The sequence below is a fragment of the Pecten maximus genome, chromosome 5 (assembly GCF_902652985.1).
Source record: "Pecten maximus chromosome 5, xPecMax1.1, whole genome shotgun sequence".
NCBI classification, from domain to species: domain Eukaryota; kingdom Metazoa; phylum Mollusca; class Bivalvia; order Pectinida; family Pectinidae; genus Pecten; species Pecten maximus.
In genome coordinates, this window is record NC_047019.1 from 30,506,625 (window position 1) to 30,525,667 (window position 19,043).

Here is a 19,043-nt window from a genome sequence, read left to right on the forward strand (position 1 = left end):
TCTTGATGCACACCGCTGTATGGTATGTTGCTCTTCTCTATACTTTTCGCCTTTTTCCTCTTAAGATTATTAAATCATTTGTTATTCACAAAAAATTCCTTTACTTTTCTTTTTTCGGATCAGTCTGAAAACTTAAGATACAAAACTACAGACAAACAAGAACCTACAAATACATTTCAAGAAGAGTTTAAAGATTAACACAGAAACATCTTCAACTGTTAAAATACAAGATGATCATCTGTCATCTGTCAGCCATTATTTTCTTTATTCCATCGCAATTAGGAGATAAAGGAAAATGTACCTTGGTAAGAAGTTCCACAGAGGCCTTTCAGAGAAATAGCATTAATAAAGCAAAAATTGTAGATAGTCACCTGTTGGATCAGTCTAAAATTTGATAATGTACAACAAGGATTCAAGGGAATTATCACATATACGAAATCAGGGAAATATGCATTAGATATAGTTTCTACAAAATAGCATCTAAATTTCCTGATCAGTCTCAGAATTGATCATGCCTAACTATAGGAACAAGTGGTAACATAATTATGAATATGAGAAATCTATGAAATACTTACTGAGACAAGTAATTAAGCATCAACTGCCAAATTCGAAATGGCCATTTGTCAGCTATTTTGTTTTACGATTGTTTTAGAGTCCATTAAGGGGCACCTGCATATGCAATTTAAGAAAGATCTATAATGTACATTCTGAGAAACAGCAACAGCAATCCTCAACTGTCACAATCATAAAATAGAGATCAAGACTAAACACAATAACCCCAGCCATAATTCAGCTCAATTATTTCAGGCAAAAAGTGTTTGATAAGAATACTGCAGTTTAACATACAGTAGAGCATGTCAGAGACTGGTATCTATTTTTATATATATTTTAGTAATTTATGGTAAGTTGAAAGTTCTTGAGAAGGAATCAGGATACAGTGACCTACTTTATTTTCAGTGAAGTATTCAGGAAATTGTGAAAATGAATATTTTAATGAATTGAGTTATGTATTTCACAGTGAGAATAAGATGTAATGTTGCCATTTGTGTGATATTGAATGGTGTACTTAATTTGGGTGATATTGAATATTGTACTTAATTTGGGTGATATTGAATGTTGTACTTAATTTGGGTGATATTGATTGTTGTACTTAAATTGTGTGATATTGAATTTTACAGTGTTGAATATGAGTGAAAAAGAAGTGGGTAATGACTGTAAATGATAGTGGGTTTTTTTACAATGTAACTGTGACTTAATGAATTATGCAATGGATAAATGCTGAAGCAGCTTGAAGACTCACAAGTATGCAGGACATGTTATGTATGATTCTAGTGCAAAGAAAAGTCTCAAATAAAAACTATTAAAACTTAGAACCTGTGATTTCAACACATTAATCAGATTTAGTGAAATACAAAGGAGCTTCAAAATTGTTTCGTCATGTTTCCAAGCAAATATATATGTTAAATTCTTAAATAAATAATGTTATCCTGTGAAAAATGTCTGACAGATGCAAAGCAAAGAATGTAGTTTTCTAGAAACCCCATGACACTTACGATCTAGTACTGCTGGTAGAATTTCACACCGTACACTATTTATTGAGCTGAAAAATTGACATTATATATCCGCACAACGTAAAACTGCAGCTTGATTTTGCAAATACTCAACATTGTATTATTGGTGTAGGTGGGAACAATGTGTTTAAAGCTATTTGTTTTATTGACGAGAGGAACCAGATTATTGATAGTAATCACATGTGCGTGCAATGCTAAAGAAATATTAACAGAGCAAACAACAGCCATGTATAGACTACATGGGAAAATAAAAATATGCATGGAATTCCCAACAGAAAATCACTGTTATTGGAAATTGCAGAAACATCAGATTTACTGCAGAAAGTGCTTGCAATTATTATGGCAAATCAATATCAATTAAAAACTCCCAATAGATACTCTGGCTATTCAATTAACATACCCTTCGTTTGGTGTTGCTGTAATATATACCCCAGCAACTCAATTAACACTCGCCCTGGTGTCCATTTGAGGGTGTATATATGATTATCGAGCCTGTATAATTTACATGAACAGTCTAAATATACACAGTTTTCAAGAACAAAAACAAATCATTTGTTACCAGTTTTCACATAGCAGCTGACTGTAGGAATGCTTCATGTATCACAATGAATCCTCAAAAGACTTTGGTCACACCGTTTAACTCACAGCGTCTCTCTCATCTCTCTGGACTCCTCATGGCCTTATGTCCTAGTTTTCAAACTGACACTTCATCAACGAAGACATGTATACATTGTACCTCAGTTCATCCTAACCTGAAGTACCTTACGACCAGAAGATTCTAGTGGCTGCATACTTTGTAAAACGGATGGTAAACATACCAAGCTGTCAACATAGGTCTGTCACACACTAAGGCCACAGTGGCTGTAATACATGTATTTTACACAAACACTATTTTAATATGTCTCCAGACAAAGATTATTGGCATCTCATCAGATGTGACACAGCATCTGATTCAGAACCACAAAATATCAATCAATAATGTAGCAAAAAATGTTACATAGAAAATCCACTGACCTTTGACATAGCCTCCACAGACCATCTGTGACAGGGAGAGCTACACTACAGTGGTCCTATAGCTAGGCCACATAACAGTTAGCACACAGACCAATCACTAGGTAACTCTTTATATCCACAACTGGCAGTCACAGGCTTGGTGCATCCTTTCATCCTGCACTTTCATCTTTTTTGATTTCTCATCATGGTGCTACAAAAGGAGTGCAAAGCCATGGTTGACGACTTTAGAGTATTTCCAGTACTGGAGTATGTGGGGGCTCTGTGTACACTGACTGGATCCAGCCTCTCTCATACACACCACGATCCTCACTGGTTATATTTTAACAGTATAATCAATGGAGAGCCAAGTCAATGGAAACCTACAGGAAACCCTAGCCTGATACATGTATGTAAAGACATGCTGTAGATGCTTATCTCTCCACCAGCTTACAATCCTACGTTAGTACTACAGACTACAGGTTTGCTGTGATTGGCTGTTTACCACCAGGACACCCTCAAGGACAGACATCAACAAAGATTACAGGCAACAAGACAGACATCACAGGTGATTGGCCTCTCAGCAATAGATACATGTACACAGATACTTCACAGGATAGACACCTACTTGGACAGATAGAACAGGAGAGTAGCCACAGGCGTATAGCCACACGGACAGACAGTACAGGACAGTAGATACAGGAGTGTAGACACGAGGACAGACAGTACAGGACAGTAGATACAGGAGTGTGGACACAAGGACAGACAGTACAGGACAGTAGATACAGGAGTGTAGACACGAGGACAGACAGTACAGGACAGTAGATACAGGAGTGTAGACACAAGGACAGACAGTACAGGACAGTAGATACAGGAGTGTGGACACAAGGACAGACAGTACAGGACAGTAGATACAGGAGTGTAGACACAAGGACAGACAGTACAGGACAGTAGATAGAGGAATGTGGACACAAGGACAGACAGTACAGGACAGTAGATACAGGAGTGTGGACACAAGGACAGACAGTACAGGACAGTAGATACAGGAGTGTAGACACAAGGACAGACAGTACAGGACAGTAGATACAGGAGTGTGGACACAAGGACAGACAGTACAGGACAGTAGATACAGGAGTGTAGACACAAGGACAGACAGTACAGGACAGTAGATACAGGAGTGTGGACACAAGGACAGACAGTACAGGACAGTAGATACAGGAGTGTAGACACAAGGACAGACAGTACAGGACAGTAGATACAGGAGTGTGGACACAAGGACAGACAGTACAGGACAGTAGATACAGGAGTGTAGACACAAGGACAGACAGTACAGGACAGTAGATACAGGAGTGTGGACACAAGGACAGACAGTACAGGACAGTAGATACAGGAGTGTAGACACAAGGACAGACAGTACAGGACAGTAGATACAGGAGTGTAGACACAAGGACAGACAGTACAGGACAGTAGATACAGGAGTGTAGACACAAGGACAGACAGTACAGGACAGTAGATACAGGAGTGTAGACACAAGGACAGACAGTACAGGACAGTAGATACAGGAGTGTAGACACAAGGACAGACAGTACAGGACAGTAGATACAGGAGTGTAGACACAAGGACAGACAGTACAGGACAGTAGATACAGGAGTGTAGACACAAGGACAGACAGTACAGGACAGTAGATACAGGAGTGTGGACACAAGGACAGACAGTACAGGACAGTAGATACAGGAGTGTGGACACAAGGACAGACAGTACAGGACAGTAGATACAGGAGTGTGGACACAAGGACAGACAGTACAGGACAGTAGATACAGGAGTGTGGACACAAGGACAGACAGTACAGGACAGTAGATACAGGATTGTAGACACAAGGACAGACAGTACAGGACAGTAGATACAGGAGTGTAGACACAAGGACAGACAGTACAGGACAGTAGATACAGGAGTGTGGACACAAGGACAGACAGTACAGGACAGTAGATACAGGAGTGTGGACACAAGGACAGACAGTACAGGACAGTAGATACAGGAGTGTAGACACAAGGACAGACAGTACAGGACAGTAGATACAGGAGTGTGGACACAAGGACAGACAGTACAGGACAGTAGATACAGGAGTGTGGACACAAGGACAGACAGTACAGGACAGTAGATACAGGAGTGTGGACACAAGGACAGACAGTACAGGACAGTAGATACAGGAGTGTGGACACAAGGACAGACAGTACAGGACAGTAGATACAGGAGTGTGGACACAAGGACAGACAGTACAGGACAGTAGATACAGGAGTGTGGACACAAGGACAGACAGTACAGGACAGTAGATACAGGAGTGTAGACACAAGGACAGACAGTACAGGACAGTAGATACAGGAGTGTAGACACAAGGACAGACAGTACAGGACAGTAGATACAGGAGTGTGGACACAAGGACAGACAGTACAGGACAGTAGATACAGGAGTGTAGACACAAGGACAGACAGTACAGGACAGTAGATACAGGAGTGTAGACACAAGGACAGACAGTACAGGACAGTAGATACAGGAGTGTAGACACAAGGACAGACAGTACAGGACAGTAGATACAGGAGTGTGGACACAAGGACAGACAGTACAGGACAGTAGATACAGGAGTGTAGACACAAGGACAGACAGTACAGGACAGTAGATACAGGAGTGTGGACACAAGGACATACAGTACATGACAGTAGATACAGGAGTGTAGACACAAGGACAGACAGTACAGGACAGTAGATACAGGAGTGTGGACACAAGGACAGACAGTACAGGACAGTAGATACAGGAGTGTGGACACAAGGACAGACAGTACAGGACAGTAGATACAGAAACATTTACAAACATCACAGGAGATTAGACATATGGACAGACATCACAGGAGATCAGACACATTGACAAACATCACAGGAGATCAGACACATTGACAAACATCACTGGAGATCAGAAACATTGACAAATGTCATAGGTGATCAGACACATTGACAAACATCACTGGAGATTAGACATATGGACAGACATCACAGGAGATCAGACACATTGACAAACATCACAGGAGATTAGACACATGGACAAACATCACAGGAGATCAGACACATTGACAAACATCACAGGAGATTAGACACATGGACAAACATCACAGGAGATCAGACACATTGACAAACATCACAGGAGATCAGACACATTGACAAACATCACTGGAGATCAGAAACATTGACAAATGTCACAGGAGATCAGACATATTGACAAATGTCACAGGAGATCAGATACATGGACAAACTTCACAGGAGATCAGACACATTAACAAACATCACAGGAGATCAGACACATTGACAAACTTCACAGGAGATCAGATACATAGACAAACGTCACAGGAGATCAGACACATGGACAAACGTCACAGGAGATTAGGCACATTGACAAACGTCACAGGAGATCAGACACATTGACAAACATCACAGGAGATCAGATACATGGACAAACATCACAGGAGATCAGACACATTGACAAACATCACAGGAGATCAGACACATTGACAAACATCACAGGAGATCAGATACATGGACAAACATCACAGGAGATCAGATACATGGACAAACATCACAGGAGATCAGACACATTGACAAACATAACAGGAGATCAGATACATGGACAAACATCACAGGAGATCAGATACATTGACAAACGTCACTGGAGATCAGATACATAGACAAACGTCACAGGAGATCAGACACATTGACAAACGTCACAGGAGATCAGACACATTAACAAACATCACAGGAGATCAGACATATTGACAAACATCACAGGAGATCAGACACATTGACAAACATCACAGGAGATCAGAAACATTGACAAACATCACAGGAGATCAGACATATTGACAAACATCACAGGAGATCAGAAACATTGACAAACATCACAGGAGATCAGACACATTGACAAACATCACAGGAGATCAGAAACATTGACAAACATCACAGGAGATCAGACACATTGACAAACATCACAGGAGATCAGATACATGGACAAACATCACAGGAGATCAGACACATTAACAAACATCACAGGAGATCAGATACATAGACAAACATCACAGGAGATCAGACATATTGACAAATGTCACAGGAGATCAGATACATGGACAAACGTCACAGGAGATCAGACACATGGACAAACGTCACAGGAGATCAGACACATTGACAAACATCACAGGAGATCAGATACATGGACAAACGTCACAGGAGATCAGACACATGGACAAACGTCACAGGAGATCAGATACATGGACAAACATCACAGGAGATCAGATACATGGACAAACATCACAGGAGATCAGACACATGGACAAACGTCACAGGAGATCAGATACATGGACAAACATCACTGGAGATCAGACACATGGACAAACATCACAGGAGATCAGACACATTGACAAACATCACTGGAGATCAGACACATTGACAAACTTCACAGGAGATCAGACACATTGACAAACATCACTGGAGATCAGACACATTGACAAACATCACTGGAGATCAGACACATTGACAAACATCACTGGAGATCAGACACATTGACAAACATAACAGGAGATCAGACACATTGACAAACATAACAGGAGATCAGACACATTGACAAACATCACAGGAGATCAGATACATGGACAAACATCACAGGAGATCAGACACATTGACAAACATCACAGGAGATCAGACACATTGACAAACATCACAGGAGATCAGACACATTGACAAACATAACAGGAGATCAGACACATTGACAAACATCACAGGAGATCAGACACATTGACAAACATCACTGGAGATCAGACACATTGACAAACGTCACAGGAGATCAGACACATTGACAAACATCATAGGAGATCAGACATATTGACAAACACGTGTCACAGAAGAGTAGATACATGTTTAAAGAATATTATATTAAGACAGATAGACAGTAATTGGACATGCCACAGGAAAGCAGACACATTGACAGACACCAAAGAGATAAGACACTATAGTTAGACACCATACTAGAAGACATATCAGTATGAAGAAATAACCATTTCCACCACATAAAACACTTAGTAGTAGTATACTGCCTCACTACCAGTATATGTTACAGACATCTATGTCTGCTCCTAAACTATCCCTGTTCTCTCATCATAACAGGGCCGTGTTTGTACGCTACAACCTCTATTTTCACAGCATCTCAATAATCCTCTTCTGAATATATTCTTTGTTTTTTTTTTTTCTTTTGTCTAAATGTTCACATGGTGGCAAACCAGTACAGCATTCATTGACAAAAATGTGCCCAGTGATTTGTACATGTTGATACTACACCAATGTGCTGTCCTGTGTGGTATTATCAGTATATGTATCCCTGTGTGACTGTCTGTATCCTAGAACTAATCTCACTTTCCTAAATGTTTAAAACTAGAACATCATCCTACAGTCTGTTTGAAGCCCCAGGCTGATGATGGTGCGATAATGACTAATTGTCTGGCCATAGCCTCACATTCTCTCTGTCGAGCTTTAAAGTTCAGGAGACATATTTCATCTTCCCTGTACTCTCCTCATAGTCCTTATAAATTCCTCATCTCAAAATGGCATAAAGAGAACATTTTTATGATTTCAAAAAAAAGGAGAAACATATTTTTTTACAGACATGCTCTTCAGTAACCATCCAATGGTATCTTTAGTGCCTCCCAATGTGTTAAATAGTGAAATAATTTATTAACTTCACCACACCATTTTACAGAGAAATTGAGTCATACCTGTATTTTGAAGAAGTCAATGAAGCAGTCTAATTGCTTTAATTGATCTTTGATGACATGGGTGGTCTCATTAGCAAGGTCAAGGTAATCTCTCAAGGTCAAGGTGGACTTTATTTTGACTGTTCTACCAATATCAAAAGACTCTTCAAACTTATTAAAAAATAAAAGACATATTAAGTCACTTTCAATACATTGAAAAAGGGAACATTTACTTCCTTTAAGTTATTTCAAGCAAATTCAAAAGATAACTGCTATAACCACTTATACTTCACATGGGATTTATTTTTGTGTTTATATGCGAGGAGAGTTAATTACCTTTGGTATTCACGATTATTGGTATGGAAATAACAAATCTGGATGGTAGTTAGCTATAGATTACAAATATGGGAGTCTTGCAGAATCCACAACTCTTAATGGTCATTGTTCGTGAATTTAAAGTAATTTCTAGATTAGCGCTCACAAAATAATGTATGCGTGAATATATCTGAAGAGGTATGTTCGGGAAGTAAAATTTTCATGTAATATATGTGATTTACAGAATTTTTACTTTAACTAATACATCTTCACTTGAGCTGTTTTCATATATAACACAATCAAAGTTGAGTTTTTTTTCACCTCTGTTCAAAAGTAAGCTCTTCACTTTCAACTTCTAAAACATTCCAAATTGCTATTTTCTCATCTAACACATTCAAAATTGAGCTATTTTCTCTTCTAATACAATCGAAAATGAAGTTCCCCTGAAGTAACTATCAACACACTAACAGGTGAACTATTTCCACTAGTCCCTCTGTTCTATATAATTACACTAGTTCCCGTGTTGCATTCATTAATTGTTGATGGACACATATTGCAAATTTATTATGCAGTGAGTCAGTTGTAGTATTCATCTTGCTAATAGTTTTTATTATTTTCAAAATCTTGTTAGAAATTGGGCTTCTTCCTGATCATGTCTGAAACCAAGAGATTTTGACATCTGTGACCTAACGGACTGTAATCCCAGCATTATACACCATGTGTACACATATTCCGTGTAAAGGAGCAACGAGAAGCTGGATCGTCCCCTACAATGAGATTTACTAAATGGTTTAGTGGACAGATCAGTATTTAGTGTGGAGGTAAATAGAGTTGTCTGCATTGAGAAATGATCCAAATGACATTGTACAGTCTTGTAGACAACATTATAAACATTACGGACTGGGGCCACAGTGAATACAGACCTTGATGAACTCCTTTAATTTGATTTTGACCAATACAAAGTGGAGGTTAATAAAAATATACAGGCCTATAAATCTTCATATCCCCCGCAATAATGGCTGATGAGAATGTTTACTATTTAGTCATCAAGATACAAAGAAGCTGTGTTATCTATGAGAGGGATCAAAGTTCAGATGTACCCACGATATAATTACAATTTTAAGCAGTTAACATAGAAAGATATGTTCAAATCAATAAAGCAATTACACTTTGGTCACTGACATAACCATCAACCTCTCAACATGACAATTTTTAAACTGGTTACATACTTAGTCCTATTTCACGTACAAAACACAACTGTAGCCTGTCTGACATAATACACTTTAAACCAAGCATAAGACTCCGATAATTGACCAGTTTCAGTTGAAACTATTACAACATAAACCAACATTACTATAAATAAACTGCTGGATCGTCTCCCAATACATCAGGTTTTACGACCTCCTGTTTTGTAGTCGGTTACAAGTGTCTTTGTATGACTGTATATGCTGGTGTAGAGTTGAAATAGTTGTTATAAACAGGAACAGGGGGTATCACACAGGAGTATCACCACCCAACATGTACAGTAACAGGGACTATCACCACCCAGCAGTAACAGGGGGTATCACACAGGAATATCACCACCCAACAGTAACAGGGGGTATCACCACCCAACAGTAACAGGGGGTATCACCACCCAACAGTAACAGGGACTATCACCACCCAACAGTAACAGGGACTATCACCACCCAACAGTAACAGAGGGTATCACCACCCAACAGTAACAGGGACTATCACCACCCAATAGTAACAGGGACTATCACCACCCAACAGTAACAGGGACTATCACCACCCAACAGTAACAGGGACTATCACCACCCAACAGTAACAGGGGGTATCACCACCCAACAGTAACAGGGACTATCACCACCCAACAGTAACAGGGACTATCACCACCCAACAGTAACAGGGACTATCACCACCCAACAGTAACAGGGACTATCACCACCCAACAGTAACAGGGGGTATCACCACCCAACAGTAACAGGGACTATCACCACCCAACAGTAACAGGGACTATCACCACCCAACAGTAACAGGGACTATCACCACCCAACAGTAACAGGGACTATCACCACCCAACAGTAACAGGGAGTATCACCACCCAACAGTAACAGGGACTATCACCACCCAACAGTAACAGGGACTATCACCACCCAACAGTAACAGGGACTATCACCACCCAACAGTAACAGGGACTATCACCACCCAACAATAACAGGGACTATCACCACCCAACAGTAACAGGGACTATCACCACCCAACAGTAACAGGGACTATCACCACCCAACAGTAACAGGGGGTATCACCACCCAACAGTAACAGGGACTATCACCACCCAACAGTAACAGGGACTATCACCACCCAACAGTAACAGGGACTATCACCACCCAACAGTTACAGGGACTATCACCACCCAACAGTAACAGGGACTATCACCACCCAACAGTAACAGGGACTATCACCACCCAACAGTAACAGGGACTATCACCACCCAACAGTAACAGGGACTATCACCACCCAACAGTAACAGGGGGTATCACCACCCAACAGTAACAGGGACTATCACCAACCAACAGTAACAGGGACTATCACCACCCAACAGTAACAGGGACTATCACCACCCAACAGTAACAGGGACTATCACCACCCAACAGTAACAGGGACTATCACCACCCAACAGTAACAGGGACTATCACCACCCAACAGTAACAGGGACTATCACCACCCAACAGTAACAGGGGGTATCACCACCCAACAGTAACAGGGAGTATCAAACAGGAGTTGACACCACCCAACAGGACATTTGTCAATAGATTGATATATGTTGTTATAAACTAACTTCTGATGCCTGTGTGGCAATATCCTAAAGTGTACCAATATTGGTGCTGAACATCCCTTCTATGTGATGTAGTGTCTGTATATATATATAGGATCTTATTTCAGTTTCCATTTGTTTAGGTGATTTATGAAGCAATTCAGTAAGAATTTTTCATTTTAGTCAGTTTCTGATCAATATTTTTTGTGATTCTTATACTCTAGATCTAGCTTGACTCCATTGAGTGACGATTGTGATTTCACAATTACAGGTCATGATACTAACTGAACTCAGTAATGATATGTATTCACTCATCCTGGTAATAACAGGTGTATTAATTAATTGATAATTATAGTTACATGTATATCCACTGTTCACAGTAATTACAGGTACATTTAAAAGTTCGGTATAATAACAGGTATATCCACTGATCACAGTAATTACAAGTGTATCTACTGTTCACAGTAATTACAGGTGTATCTACTGATCACAGCAATTACAGGTGTATTCACTGATCACAGGTGTATCTACTGTTCACAGTAATTACAGGTGTATCTACTGATCACAGTAATTACAGGTGTATTCACTGATCACAGTAATTACAGGTGTATCTACTGATCACAGTAATTACAGGTGTATTCACTGATCACAGTAATTACAGGTGTATTCACTGATCACAATAATTACAGGTGTATCTACTGATCACAGTAATTACAGGTGTATTCACTGTTCACAGTATTTACAGGTGTATTCACTGATCACAGTAATTACAGGTGTATTCACTGATCACAGTAATTACAGGTGTATTCACTGATCACAATAATTACAGGTGTATCTACTGATCACAGTAATTACAGGTGTATTCACTGATCACAATAATTACAGGTGTATCTACTGATCACAGTATTGACAGGTGTATTCACTGTTCACAATAATTACAGGTGTATTCACTGTTCACAGTATTTACAGGTGTATTCACTGATCACTATAATCACAGGTGTTGCCTCAAAATATACGCTCAAAATTAAGCTAAATTGCAGATTTAATTATCAGTGTTCATACATCATGATTAACAGTGTCATAAAAAGATAACACAGTAAAGTTTGTTGTACATAGATTGATGGCTTTATAAAGCTGTTCTGTAGTAGGACAATCCTCAGAACACAATTATTACTCTATATCTAGTAGGTTTGTATCATAGAGTGCATCATTTGATAACAGCAAGGAAAAATATTTCCAATTTCTAGATATAAATCATCTATAAATGTTGCCTGCAGCATAGAAATCTTTCAGTAATGAATTTCTGGTTTCCAAAATAGTTATACAGGCATGGAGAGCTACTGACCAAACCCAATAAGGCGAGGCATTTCACTGGAGCATAAGTGTGTGATGATGCTGATAATGATAGGCAGGCCCATGAAATTACCATCAGATTTGGTTAAGTAGACAGCAGTCCATATCACTTCAGGGAGACAAGACTCTGACAACATTACCCCACAATGTCTTCCGATCCTCCATTGATCCAAGATTCAATTAAAAGTATTGCCATAATGACAATACCTTCCATAGAGACACAGGGGGAGTAATGAAATACTCACCCCTCCCTTACTATCACCACCATCAAATACTCATCCCTCCCTACAGTCACCACCATCAAATACTCACCCCTCCCTACAGTCACCACCATCGAATACTCATCCCTCCCTACAGTCACCACCATCAAATACTCACCCCTCCCTACAGTCACCACCATCAAATACTCAACCCTCCCTACAGTCACCACCATCAAATACTCAACCCTCCCTACAGTCACCACCATCAAATACTCAACCCTCCCTACAGTCACCACCATCAAATACTCAACCCTCCCTACAGTCACCACCATCAAATACTCACCCCTCGCTACAGTCACCACCATCAAATACTCACCCCTCGCTACAGTCACCACCATCAAATACTCACCCCTCCCTACAGTCACCACCATCAAATACTCAACCCTCCCTACAGTCACTACCATCAAATACTCACCCCTCCCTACAGTCAACACCATCAAATACTCACCCCTCCCTACAGTCACTACCATCAAATACTCACTCCTCCCTACAGTCACCACAATCAAATACTCACCCCTCCCTACAGTCACCACCATCAAATACTCACCCCTCCCTACAGTCACAACCATCAAATACTCACCCCTCCCTACAGTCACCACCATCAAATACTCAACCCTCCCTACAGTCACTACCATCAAATACTCACCCCTCCCTACAGTCAACACCATCAAATACTCACCCCTCCCTACAGTCACTACCATCAAATACTCACCCCTCCCTATAGTCACAACCATCAAATACTCACCCCTCCCTATAGTCACCACCATCAAATACTCACCCCTCCCTACAGTCACAACCATCAAATACTCACCCCTCCCTACAGTCACCACCATCAAATACTCAACCCTCCCTACAGTCACTACCATCAAATACTCACCCCTCCCTACAGTCACCACCATCAAATACTCACGGTCCCCTCCCTACAGTCAACACCATCAAATACTCACCCCTCCCTACAGTCACTACCATCAAATACTCACCCCTCCCTATAGTCACAACCATCAAATACTCACCCCTCCCTACAGTCACAACCATCAAATACTCACCCCTCGCTACAGTCACCACCATCAAATACTCACTCCTCCCTACAGTCACCACCATCAAATACTCACCCCTCCCTATAGTCACAACCATCAAATACTCACCCCTCCCTACAGTCACCACCATCAAATACTCACCCCTCCCTACAGTCACCACCATCAAATACTCAACCCTCCCTACAGTCACCACCATCAAATACTCACCCCTCCCTATAGTCACAACCATCAAATACTCACCCCTCCCTACAGTCACCACCAACAAATACTCACCCCTCCCTACAGTCACCACCATCAAATACTCACCTCTCCCTACAGTCACCACCATCAAATACTCACCCCTCCCTACAGTCACCACCATCAAATACTCACCCTCTCCCTACAGTCACTACCATCGAATACTCATCCCTCCCTACAGTCACTTCCATCAAATACTCACCCCTCCCTAGTCACCACCATCAAATACTCACCTCTCCCTAGTCACCACCATCAAATACTCACCCCTCCCTACAGTCACCACCATCAAATACTCACCCCTCCCTACAGTCACTACCATCAAATACTCTACCCTCCCTATAGTCACAACCATCAAATACTCACCCCTCCCTACAGTCACAACCACCAAATACTCACCCCTCCCTATAGTCACAACCATCAAATACTCACCCCTCCCTACAGTCACCACCATCAAATACTCAACCCTCCCTATAGTCACCACCATCAAATACTCAACCCTCCCTATAGTCTCAACCATCAAATCCTCACCCCTCCCTATAGTCACAACCATCAAATATTTACCCCTCCCTACAGTCACAACCATCAAATACTCACCCCTCCCTACAGTCACCACCATCAAATACTCACCCCTCCCTACAGTCACTACCATCAAATACTCACCCCTCCCTACAGTCACAACCATCAAATACTCACCCCTCCCTACAGTCACCACCATCAAATACTCACCCCTCCCTACAGTCACAACCATCAAATACTCACCCCTCCCTACAGTCACAACCATCAAATACTCACCCCTCCCTACAGTCACTACCATTAAATACTCACCCCTCCCTAGTCACCACCATCAAATACTCACCTCTCCCTAGTCACAACCATCAAATACTCACCCCTCCCTACAGTCACCACCATCAAATACTCACCCCTCCCTACAGTCACAACCATCAAATACTCACCCCTCCCTATAGTCACAACCATCAAATACTCACCCCTCCCTACAGTCACCACCATCAAATACTCACCCCTCACTACAGTCACAACCATCAAATACTCACCCCTCCCTACAGTCACTACCATCAAATACTCACCCCTCCCTACAGTCACCACCATCAAATACTCACCCCTCCCTACAGTCACCACCATCAAATACTCACCCCTCACTACAGTCACAACCATCAAATACTCACCCCTCCCTACAGTCACCACCATCAAATACTCACCCCTCCCTACAGTCACTACCATCAAATACTCACCCCTCCCTACAGTCACCACCATCAAATACTCACCCCTCACTACAGTCACTACCATCAAATACTCACCTCTCCCTACAGTCACCACCATCAAATACTCACCCCTCCCTACAGTCACCACCATCAAATACTCACCCCTCACTACAGTCACCACCATCAAATACTCACCCCTCACTACAGTCACAACCATCAAATACTCACCCCTCCCTACAGTCACTACCATCAAATACTCACCCCTCCCTATAGTCACAACCAGGCACGTGTCTGCTAATCATAATATAGACATGTTTAATTGATAACAAACTGGGTGTTCTGTAAACATTTATTCTGCACATTTTCAAGGCAACTTAAACTTTTCTAATTCAATATTTGTGAAGCAAAACAACATAATAAACACATTAAAGATGATGTAATCCATGGTAACTAACTGCCTTTGAAGAATAAACATTGAGACAAGCACACAGTACCAGGTGGGAATACCAGACGGAGCCAGCATGACAGATACCAGGTATGTAATCTTCATGTGTAAATGATTTCATTAAATGCAACATATATTTAAAATGTGGGCATAATCTAGTTGGAGACTGAGACTTTCAGACACTTAATTTATCATCATGACTTAATTTAAGTTGATTTGCATCCTTTCATATCTTGTAAACTCAAATTAACTCTGGGGAAATCTAACCAAAAATTTCTCAGTACATGATTCAAGAACTGTATAACTTTCTAAGTGCTATAATGATCATGAGTGGAAACAAAAAGCCTTCCTTTTTCGACATATTAATATGTACCAATATTATGTAAGGTCAGTAAAATCAAATTACACTATATCAAACTCTTGATAACTCGAAGACCCTGCTTGATCTAGTCTCACCAGTAAAATTACACTCGGTTATCTCAAATACTCAGGATGTCTCAAAATGCTTTTATGACATGACTGACTTTGAGAAAACGAGGTTCTACTGATGTTGTCTAATTGAGACAAGAATTCCACAGAAGTGGATGTGCCGCCTGCTCTGCAAGCTAGGATTTGAATTTTTTAAAATCAAACTTATCTGCTTTGCAAATCAAAACAAGTTTCATACAAGTGTTTTTCATACAGAAACAAGAAAGGACTATACAAAGTTTGAGTTTGATTGGCTGAAGGGAACTCGAGTTATTGCATGGAAACCAATTTTCTATTAATACTAACAGTGACCTTGACCTTTGACTTTTTAACCTGAAAAGCAATCCCAAGCAAACACTTTTGATAAGGAAGCATTGTGTGAAGTTTGAGTTTGATTGGCAAAGGGAACTTGCATGGAAACCAATTTTCTATTAATAATAACAGTGACCTTGACCTTTGACCTTTGAACATCAAAACTTAACACAATCCTAAGCAAGCACTTCCTATAAGAAAGCAATGCATCAAGTTTGAGTTTAATTGGCCCAAGGGATCTCAAGTTATCGAAAGCAAACCTATTTTCTATTTATAGAAGCAAGGACCTTTGACCTTTGAACCTGAAAAGCAATCCCAAACAAGCACTTTTGGTATTAGGAAGCACTGTGTGAAGTTTGAGTTTGATTGGCTGAAGGTAACTCGAGTTATTGCATGGAAACCAATTTTCTATTAATAGAAATTGACCTTGACCTTTGACCTTTGAACCTGAAAAGCAATCCCAATCAAACACTTTTGGTAAAGAAGCACTGTATGAAGTTTGAGTTTGATTGGCCAAAGGGAACTCAAGTTACTGGACGTAAACCATTGTGCTGAAGACGCCGCCACCGACACTGCTGATGCCGACATAGTAATACCTACTGTCACCTTTTCAAGGCGACACACAAACGAGGTTCTACTGATGTTGTCTAATTGAGAAAACGAAGTTCTACTGATGTTGTCTAATTCAAATTATCAAGCTGAATTAAAGACTACCACTCCTGATGCAATGACCTTTTTTGACCATTGCTCTCTGGTGCTCTATCTTTATTTTTTGACCATTGCTCTCTGGTGCTCTATCTTTATGGTATAAAGACAATGACAAAGTCACTACCAACACGACATAAATGTCATGGCATCGAAAAGATTCCTGGAAGATCCATAGAAAGTTAGAGGACATTAGAGATCATCAGAGGTCATTAAAGGTCAACGGAGGCCATTAGAGATCATCCAAGGTCACTCATCTGTCATCATCTACCAGTAAAGGCAGACAACTCTGATGCTTAAATTGTTACATTTCCTGAGACTCAAACTTCAGCAGGGTCACTTGTGCGTTTCTTACTTCAAGCCCCTCCATTGGTTTATCTCCCCTTGATCTGCAATGCTATACCATTACACACACTCCAAGACCTCAGAAAATCAGGTTGGAATATGCTTCCCAATGAAGATATTTTACACCACCCAGAACACTGTATAGTGTAAAATACAATGGGTGCCCAGTGATTTTCTCTGTAGGAGCTGACAGGGTACTAATTGTATGGCACTTACCTCCAGAGTATTGGGTCTGCGAGCCCTTGCTTCCGGACACTCAGTTAGGGATGGAATCAATACAATTCTAATTCTCACATCAATTTTACATCCAAATATACACGAACAGCAAGTAAGATTAATTGGTTCCCATGGGTAGGCAACACCTTACTCTACTTATGGTCACTATCTTAACCAATATACCCAGTGTCTTGCAGCCCACACCAGAATATCATGGGGTATTTTCACCAAACAAGGTATTACAATTAAATAGTTTCAATACAAGTGTCAAATATTTGAAACCTCTTACAAATTTGAAAACATGTCTACCATGTTTTTCAACAAGGTGATATTTATATTTGCTTACCAACAACAAAGGCAAGCTCCTTACAAAACCTAGCAGTGTAACATTTGTCCTTGATAGTACAAACCAGTGTTTACATATTTTCAGTACAAACATTTTGATTGAATTAACATGGAGCAGCCAACAAAGGGTTAGAGTATGAGGTATGATTTGCTGGGTACTACCAGACCTTGGTGCCTTTTCATTCTGTAGACAGTACTTGTGACACACATGCTACATTTCTACCTGGAGCCTGTCAAACACCTTCTTACAATACAGCCATAAATACAGGCTTTTAAGGTCCACATATCTCAACTGCCTGTTTCTTATTCTGAAGTTGGATTTGCATTCAGGAGCTAAACATTTAATTTTTAATTCAAACAGGATTTTGTCCCACCTCATTAAATGTCTCATCGCCCTAATCCAAACATCATAATTTCTAGTCGGCCTGTAATGGATTTTCACAGTTCATCTTTTATACTCCAGGAATTGAGTTAAAAAGAAAATTTAATGACAATGTGTGATTTCTTGATAGCATTATCATACAAGTCCTAATTTTATCTTTATTGAGCTTGACTGAATATTGTATTTCCGTGATGCCTACGTTAACACAATCCATACCCAAGATAGGTGTAGCGTGAGAAAAC